Raw genomic sequence first — 8,171 nt, forward strand, 5'->3', positions numbered from 1 at the left:
TCAAACCAAGCATTACCTGTGACAGATTCACTCAATTCATCAGGATCCAGGATGTATGTTTATCTTTGATTACCAAGTTAAAAATCAGTGTGTCTGGAAATAGGGAAGGGCCAGGTCATGGAGGGATTGGAAAACAATGACAGGTGTTTAAACTGAGATGTTTGAGTCAGTGAGGGCATTGGTGATGGGGGAGTGAATGAAATTGGAGTCTGTGTAGATCAATGAGGACAGTGGTGATGGGTAAATGAGACCAGGACACTATGTTCGTCAGTGAAGACAGTAGGGAGTAATGAGTGAGACAAGACTTTGTTCAGAAGATACAAGCAGCAGAGGTTTGGATAATTGCAAGTTTCTGAAGGGTTGAGTGTGGGAGACCTTTCAGGAGTAGGTAGAATAGTCCTGCGTATGAGTGACAATCGAATGGATCAGAGTTTCAGAAGCAGGTGAATTCCGAGACAAAGATAGTGCTGTTATTGAGAAAGAACAGGTGCTCGGGGAGATGGTACAGATATATGAACAGAAGCTTAGATGGAGATCAGATAAGACCCCCAAGCATACGACACAGTTGATTCGGCCTGGGACACTTGTTAAGGAGACAGACAGAGTCAGTGACCAGGGACTGAAGACAATGGTTTTAGTCTTTGCAATATTTGAGTTGAGGAAATTTCTATACCCATCAACACGTTTATACTGACAAGAGACTGTTCAGGTGCTGTCACTGTGGATTGGGTTCAAGCAATCATCTGAGCTCACAATGCTCTTATATGGAAGGAGAGATCATTCACCTTCCCCAAGACATCATTCAACCAGACATATACCCTTCTGAGGCACCAACAAATTCACACAGGGGAGAAGCCATTCACCTACTCTGAGTTTGGGAAAAGATTTGATTATTCATCTACCCTCCTGAGATACCAACAAATTCACAAGATATTACAATGATTGGACTTTCGCTGTTAATCACATCCCAGACAGAAGTATCATTAGGGTTTGTTCCTGCTAGTTTTGATAAAGCCCCAGCAAAGTTATAGATGTTAAAATTCTGGATGAAAGCCAAATAAACACAGTGTGGTGAATCTTTGTAATATCTCTAAAACAATTTAGTTCCTGTTGAAGGGCTCTCCCTCTCCCTGTCTCCTTTATCATCGCCTCTGACAACAAGTGTGAACAGTTCAAGGTGCAGGGCTGGATGAACACAGCAGGCCAAGCAGCATCATAGGAGCAGAGAGGCTGACGTTTCGGGCCGAAACCCTTCATCAGAAAAGGGGGAGGGGAAGGGGGTTCTGAAATAAATAGGGAGAGAGTGGGAGGCGGATAGAAGATGGATAGAGGAGAGGATAGGTGGAGAGGAAACAAACAGGTCAAAGAGGCGGGGATGGGGCCAGTAAAGGTGAGTGTAGGTGGGGAGTTAGGGAGGGGATAGGTCAGTCCAGGGAGGACAGACAGGTCAAGGGGGCGGGATGAGGTTAGTCGGTAGGAGATGGAGGTGCGGCTTGAGGTGGGAGGAGGGGATAGGTGGGAGGAAGAACAGGTTAGGGAGGCAGGGACGAGCTGGACTGGTTTTGGGATGCGGTAGCGGAGGGGAGATTTTGAAACTTGTGAAATCCACATTGATACCATTGGGCTGCAGGGTTCCCAAGCGGAATATGAGTTGCTGTTCCTGCAACCTTCGGGTAGCATCGTTGTGGCACTGCAGGAGGCCCAGGATGGACATGTCGTCTGAGGAATGAGAGGGGGAGTTGAAATGGTTCGCGACTGGGAGGTGCAGTTGTTTATTGCAAACCAAGCGTAGGTGTTCTGCAAAGCGGTCCCCGAGCCTCCGCTTGGTTTCCCCGATGTAGAGGATGCCACACCGGGTACAGCGGATGCAGTATACCACATTGGCAGATGTGCAGGTGAACATCTGCTTGATGTGGAAAGTCTTCTTGGGGCCTGGGATGGGGGTGAGGGAGGAGGTATGGGGGCAGGTGTCGCACTTCCTGCGGTTGCAGGGAAAAGTGCCGGGTGTGGTGCAGCTGGAGGGGAGTGTGGAGCGGACAAGGCAGTCACGGAGAGAGTGGTCCCTCCGGAAAGCAGATAAGGGTCGCGAACCATTTCAACTCCCCCTCCCATTCCTCAGACGACATGTCCGTCCTGGGCCTCCTGCAGTGCCACAACGATGCCACCCGAAAGGTTGCAGGAACAGCAACTCATATTCCGCTTGGGAACCCTGCAGCCCAATGGTATCAATGTGGATTTCACAAGTTTCAAAATCTCCCCTCCCCCTACCGCATCCCAAAACCAGTCCAGCTCGTCCCTGCCTCCCTAACCTGTGCTTCCTCCCACCTATCCCCTCCTCCCACCTCAAGCCGCACTTCCATCTCCTACCGACTAACCTCATCCCGCCTCCTTGACCTGTCCGTCCTCCCTGGACTGACCTATCCCCTCCCTAACTCCCCACCTACACTCATCTTTACTGGCCCCATCCCCGCCTCTTCGACCTGTTTGTTTCCTCTCCACCTATCCTCTCCTCTATCCATCTTCTATCCGCCTCCCACTCTCTCCCTATTTATTTCAGAACCCCCTTCCCCTCCCCCTTTTCTGATGAAGGGTCTCGGCCCGAAACGTCAGCCTCTCTGCTCCAATGATGCTGCTTGGCCTGCTGTGTTCATCCAGCCCTGCACCTTGTTGTCTCGGATTCTCCAGCATCTGCAGTTCCTACTATCTCTGAACAGTTCAAGGAGCTTCTTTGTCACTAAGATTAGAAAAATGTGATCTACTTCTCACCTATCCCACGAGCCACTGGGCCACACTACCTTTAAACTTCTCCCCTGCCCCAGACCTAAACTTTTTTTAAGTTTCTCTTTTACCTTCCTTCATCCCCTTTCAAAGCACAACTTAGAGTCATAGACATCCATAGTACAGAAAAAGGCTCTTTTGTCCAGCAAGTCTGCTCCAATCAAAAACAAGCACCTAACTATTCTAATGCAATTTTCCAAAATTTGGCCAATAGCCTTGTATCTCTTGGCATCACTGGAGCACATCTAAATACTTATTAAAATGTTACAAAGGTCTGTGTCTCTACCACCCTTACAGATTCCCACCACTCTCTGGGTGGAAAAAAAAACATTCATAACATTCCCTCTGAATCTTCTGCCCCTTACCTTCAAAATATGCCCATTGGTCATTGATCCCTCCATCAAAGGGAAAAGCTCCTTCCTGTCTACCTTATCTATGCCCCTCATAATTGTATACAACTTGATGAAGTCCCCTTTCAGACTCTTCTGCTTCAAATAAAACCTCCCCAGCCTACCCAATTTCTCTTCATAGCTAAAAATCTTCAGCCCAGACAACGTCTGTAATTCTCTGCTTTTTCTGTCCCTCCTTTTGCTTAAATAGTGGGGTTACATTTGCCACCCTTCAATTTGTAGGAACTGTTCCAGAGTCTTGAGATTTTAAAGAATACCCACAAATGCATCCAATAATACCCAAGCCACTTCCTTTAACACTCTGGGATGTAGATTATCAAGTCCTGGTGATTTGTCAGCCTTAACCCTATTAATCTCCCTAGCACTATTTTCTTTCTAATACTGATGTCCTTCCCTTCCTCCCTCTAACTGGACCATTTGTTCCCTAGAATAAATGGGAGGCCCTCATTTGTGAAGTCAAAGTATGTGTTCAATTCTTCTGCCATTTCTTCGTTCCCCACCTCAATTTCTCCAGCTTCTGACTGTAGAAACCTACACTTGTCTTTACTTATCATTTTCTCTTTTCATGCTTCTAAAAGCTTTTACACAGTTTTTTTATGTTTACTACAATTTTACTCTCATACTCTATTTTCCCCCTTTTGATCAAACGTTTTTGTCCCCTTTTGCTGAGTTCTAAAATACTCCCAATCCTCAGGCTTACTGCATTTTATCACAATTTTATGTCACCTCTTTGGATCTAATATAATCCCTCTTTTTTTTTTTACAGGCTGTGGTTTAGCCACCTTTCTTATCCTTTTCCTGCCAGATAGGAATTAATTAATGTTGTAATTCATGTACACATTATTTAAAAATTAACCAATGGCCACAGTGAATCTTTTAGTAATTTCACATTCAGTTACTTCAACTCAATGATAATTTCTGGTCATATTATGGCTATTCTTCCCCATGGGATGCTGCACAACAAGATTGTTAATTGATCCTTACTCACTGCAATGTACTCAGTCTAGAATAGCCTGTTCTACATTTAGTTCAACATATTGGTCTAAAAGACCAACACGTACACATTTCAAGAAAATTCTACTCCACAACATCATTCCTATTTTGGTTTGTTCAACCTATATGTAAATTAAAGTCACCCATAATTATAACTGTACATTTATTGCATGCATCTCTGATTCTTTTTTAATGCTTTCCCTTACATCACTATTGTTTAGGAACGTTTAGACAACCCCAACAATTTTTTTTGTCCTTCAGTTCTTTTTATCTCCACCCATACAGATTCTCCATCAAGATTTTCCAAGCCAGTATCCATCACTATTGCACTGATTTCCTCCTTTATAAACAATACAACACCAACACCTCCTTTCCCTTTTTGTCTGTCCTTCCTAAATAATGAGTACCCCTAGACTTACAAAAAGCCATGAGGTTTTCTTGATCACATCTGTCAGTTATTTTGTGGCCCTTCTTTGCTCTCCTAATTTCCTTTTTAAGCACTCTTCTCCAATTTTGAAGGGCCTACTGCTCTTAGCAGAGCCAACTGTGGTGCCTGAAACTTGGCCGTTCCCTGAGGCCAACCCCCAACCCTCGCCAAAAGCAGCCTGCAAAACAATATATGTGAGAAAATAATGGTCACAGGGGACTCCTACACTGCAAGCCCACACTTACTACTCTTCCTGGTGGCCACCCGATGCTTTTCTGCCTGTGTAGCCTTTACTTGTGCTATGACCAGCTTGCTAAATGTGCTATTGTGACATCCTCAGTATCGTGAATGCTCCATGGTGAGTACATCAGCAGCTCCAGCTGTTTCACGTGGTCAGTCAGGAGATGCCGTTGAACACACTTCCTATATACGTGGTCACCATGGTTACTGGAAGTGTCCCACATATTGCAGGAGGAGCATTCCATGGGGTCAAATTCTCCTGCCACTGTGAACCTTATGAATTACAGACGATAGACTAGGGACCAATTAATCATCCTTACCCACTACTCGCCAAAGCAGATTTCTCTCTCTGGTTCTGTCTATCACTATTCGTAACAAACTACAAACAACAAAAATAAGGATTAAAAACTCTGAGGAAGGGTCACCGGACCCAAAACATTAACTCTGTTTTCTGCTCCACAGATGCTGCCAGACCTGCTGAGCATTTCCAGCAACTTTGTTTTTGTTCCTGATTTACAGCATCCACAGTTCTTTTGGTTTTTAAAAATAAGGATTATACATGGTGTCTCCCCCCAGATACTACTCACTCAGTTCCTAAAGCTGGTCCAAGCAGCAACTCCTCTTGATGTACTTCACTTTTTGAACCCTGATGTCACTTCTGAAACTCTCCCTCTGGATTCAGGCTCGCTCTGCTCCTCTCTCACTGCTATTCCAAATGAGTTTGATCTGTACACCATTCCTCAGGTTTTTATCTGAAAACCACTGCCGGTATTGACCCTCAGGTTCGCTCCGTTCCTCTCCTGCTGCTGCTGTGAATGAGTTCTGATGGAGATAAGTTCAATGGAAACATTTAATGTTAAAGGTTACAGGGGAAAAACAGGAGATCAAGTTAGCAACCTTGCTTCAAACATGAACAAAACAGCTGAATTCCAGAAGTGAATGTGACATAAACACTGCATTTGGCCAAGTTTGGTATCAAGGAGCCCGAGCAAAATTAGAGTCAATTGCAATAAGAGTGAAAATTCTCCGCTGGTTGGAGTCATACCTGCCTCAAAGGCAAATGGTTACCCTTGGAAGTCAATCATCTCAGCTCCAGGAGATCTCTGCAGGAATTCCTCAGGGTGTGTCCTCCACCCAACCATCCTCAGCTGCTTTATCAATCCCATTCTATCTACCATAAGGTCAAATCTGGAGATGTTCATTAATGATTTTACAATGTCCTGCAACACTCATGATGGCACAGATAGTGAAGCAGTCCATGTCTGAATGTAGCAAGATCTGGATGGAATCGAGACTTGGCTGACAAGTGGCACATAATATTTGTGCCATAAAAATGACAGGCAATGACCATTTCCAACAGAATTCTAACCACATTCAATGGCATTACCATTACTAAGTGCCCCATTGTCCACATCTTGGGGGTTACCATGGACCAGAAATGAACAGAATTCGCAAAATGAATATTGTGGCTACAGGAACAGGTCAAAGGTCAGGAATCCTGCAGTGAACAACTCACTTCCTTACTTCCAAAGGCACAAATCAGAAGAGTGATGGAACACCCCCCACTTTCCTGGATGAGAGCAGCTCCAGCAATACTCAAGAAACTTGACACCATCCAGATCAGAGCAATCTCATGTGGTGCCATGTCTCCAAACATTCAATCCTTCCATCACCGACACTCACTAGCAGCAGTGTGTACCAACTACAGGATGCACTGCATAAATTCACCAAGTGTCCTTAGGCAACACTTTCAAAACCACAGTCACTTATTGTTTGAAAGGCAAGAGTGGCTACACAGGAACACCACCATTTGCAAGTTCTCTTTCCCACCAAACTACATCAGAATCATTTTACTGTACCTTCAGTGTCACTGGGTCAAAATCCTGGAATCCCTCCCAAATGGCACGATGGGTCTCCTTGAACCAAACGAACTGCAGCAATTCAAAAATGCATCGGAGGTCACCGTGACCCCAAGATTAACAAGGGATAGGCAATAAAGGATGAATAAAAGAAGTTGACACTAAGTTGAAAGCTAAAAAAGCCAGTGTAGACATAATGGGTCAAATGACCTTATTCTGCATTGTTGCAATTCTTTAATTCTGTAAACTAACACCTTAAATTATACAATAAATTAATTAAATTCACTTACACCTCTGCACGAGTGTAAGTGAATGTAAAAGTTTAGTCTAGGAGTCACAGATTACCCAAAAAAGAGCAATAATCATTGGTGATTTTTAAGCAGTTTATTAAGAAGCAACAGGTTCAATATGATACATAATCTAAACAAGCAGAAAAGACAAATGACCCATAACAGGTAAGAATGGTTTATTAATCCCAGATTGGACAATTTTATGGGGGCAAGTAAGAGGGCACAGATCTCTGGGACTGGAAGCAGAAGTCTCAACAGAATAGTTTCCTATTCCCAGATCAGGTAGATGCTGATCTCTGCAGTTGGAGATGGTGGCCTCCTTGGAATAACCTGCTTTGGACGTATGGAAAGATGAAGCTGACCTCCAGTGCAAGGTTCTTTCCTGTGTGAATTTTCCCTCTTTCCTGTTTATTTAGTTTACTTTTGTGAGTCTTATGTCAATCATTTATTGTCAATTCACTAGAGAGAATCCCTCCTCTTCCCATCAGAAGTCCATGGAGTAATTTGTTTGCTGGGGCATCCTGTTTAACTTATGCTAGATCCCCCACTGTATAAAATTTCTTATGTCAGGGTGTGAGTGAGAGGCTCGTCCTTGGAAGACTAATAAGCCTGCACAATCAAGAGTTTGTCGATATAAGAAACCTTCTTCACAAGTGACAGAGGGAGCTATTCCTGTGATATTCAATCGCTTTCTTCAGATTCTATTAATGTATTAGATGGCAATTTCTTACAAATCTCTCAGCATGGAGAAGGAAATATCCTTTTAAAGCAAAATATTGTGGATGCTGGAAATTCAAAACAAATTCGGAATGCTGGAAAACCTCAGCAGGCTGACAGCATCTGTAGAGACAGGAGCAGAGTTAAGGTTTCAAATTTGGTATAGCTCTTCTTCAGAAATGGGAATATCCTTACTGACTACTCAACTGATTTCTGACTAACCCAGTTATTTCTAAACTATGAGCTTGTTTCCCTAAGTTCCGGATCACAACTTACTAGAATGATCAGAATCAGTAACAGAAATCTTTGTTTCAGAGATAGTAGGAACTGCAGGTGCTGGAGAATCTGAGATAACAAGGTGTAGAGCTGGATGAACACAGCAGGCCAAGCAGCATCAGAGGAGCAGGAAAGCTGACGCTTCGGGCCTAGACCCTTCTTCAGAAAATTTTCTGAAGAA

At 43.9% G+C, this 8,171-nt stretch overlaps 1 protein-coding gene across 1 annotated transcript in view; it reads right to left on the reverse strand.

The window, feature by feature from the left end:
• Positions 1-8,171, reverse strand: part of LOC109912386 (gastrula zinc finger protein XlCGF57.1-like) — a 75,299-nt gene that overhangs the window by 55,883 nt on the left and 11,245 nt on the right. The window contains exon 2 of the mRNA XM_048619599.1: positions 5,436-5,670. The gene's annotated coding sequence lies outside the window, so the exon portion shown is untranslated. The remainder of the gene's footprint in view (positions 1-5,435; positions 5,671-8,171) is intronic.

This window comes from Rhincodon typus, chromosome 43 (genome assembly GCF_021869965.1).
Source record: "Rhincodon typus isolate 14 chromosome 43, sRhiTyp1.1, whole genome shotgun sequence".
In the NCBI taxonomy this organism is placed as follows: Eukaryota; Metazoa; Chordata; class Chondrichthyes; order Orectolobiformes; family Rhincodontidae; genus Rhincodon; species Rhincodon typus.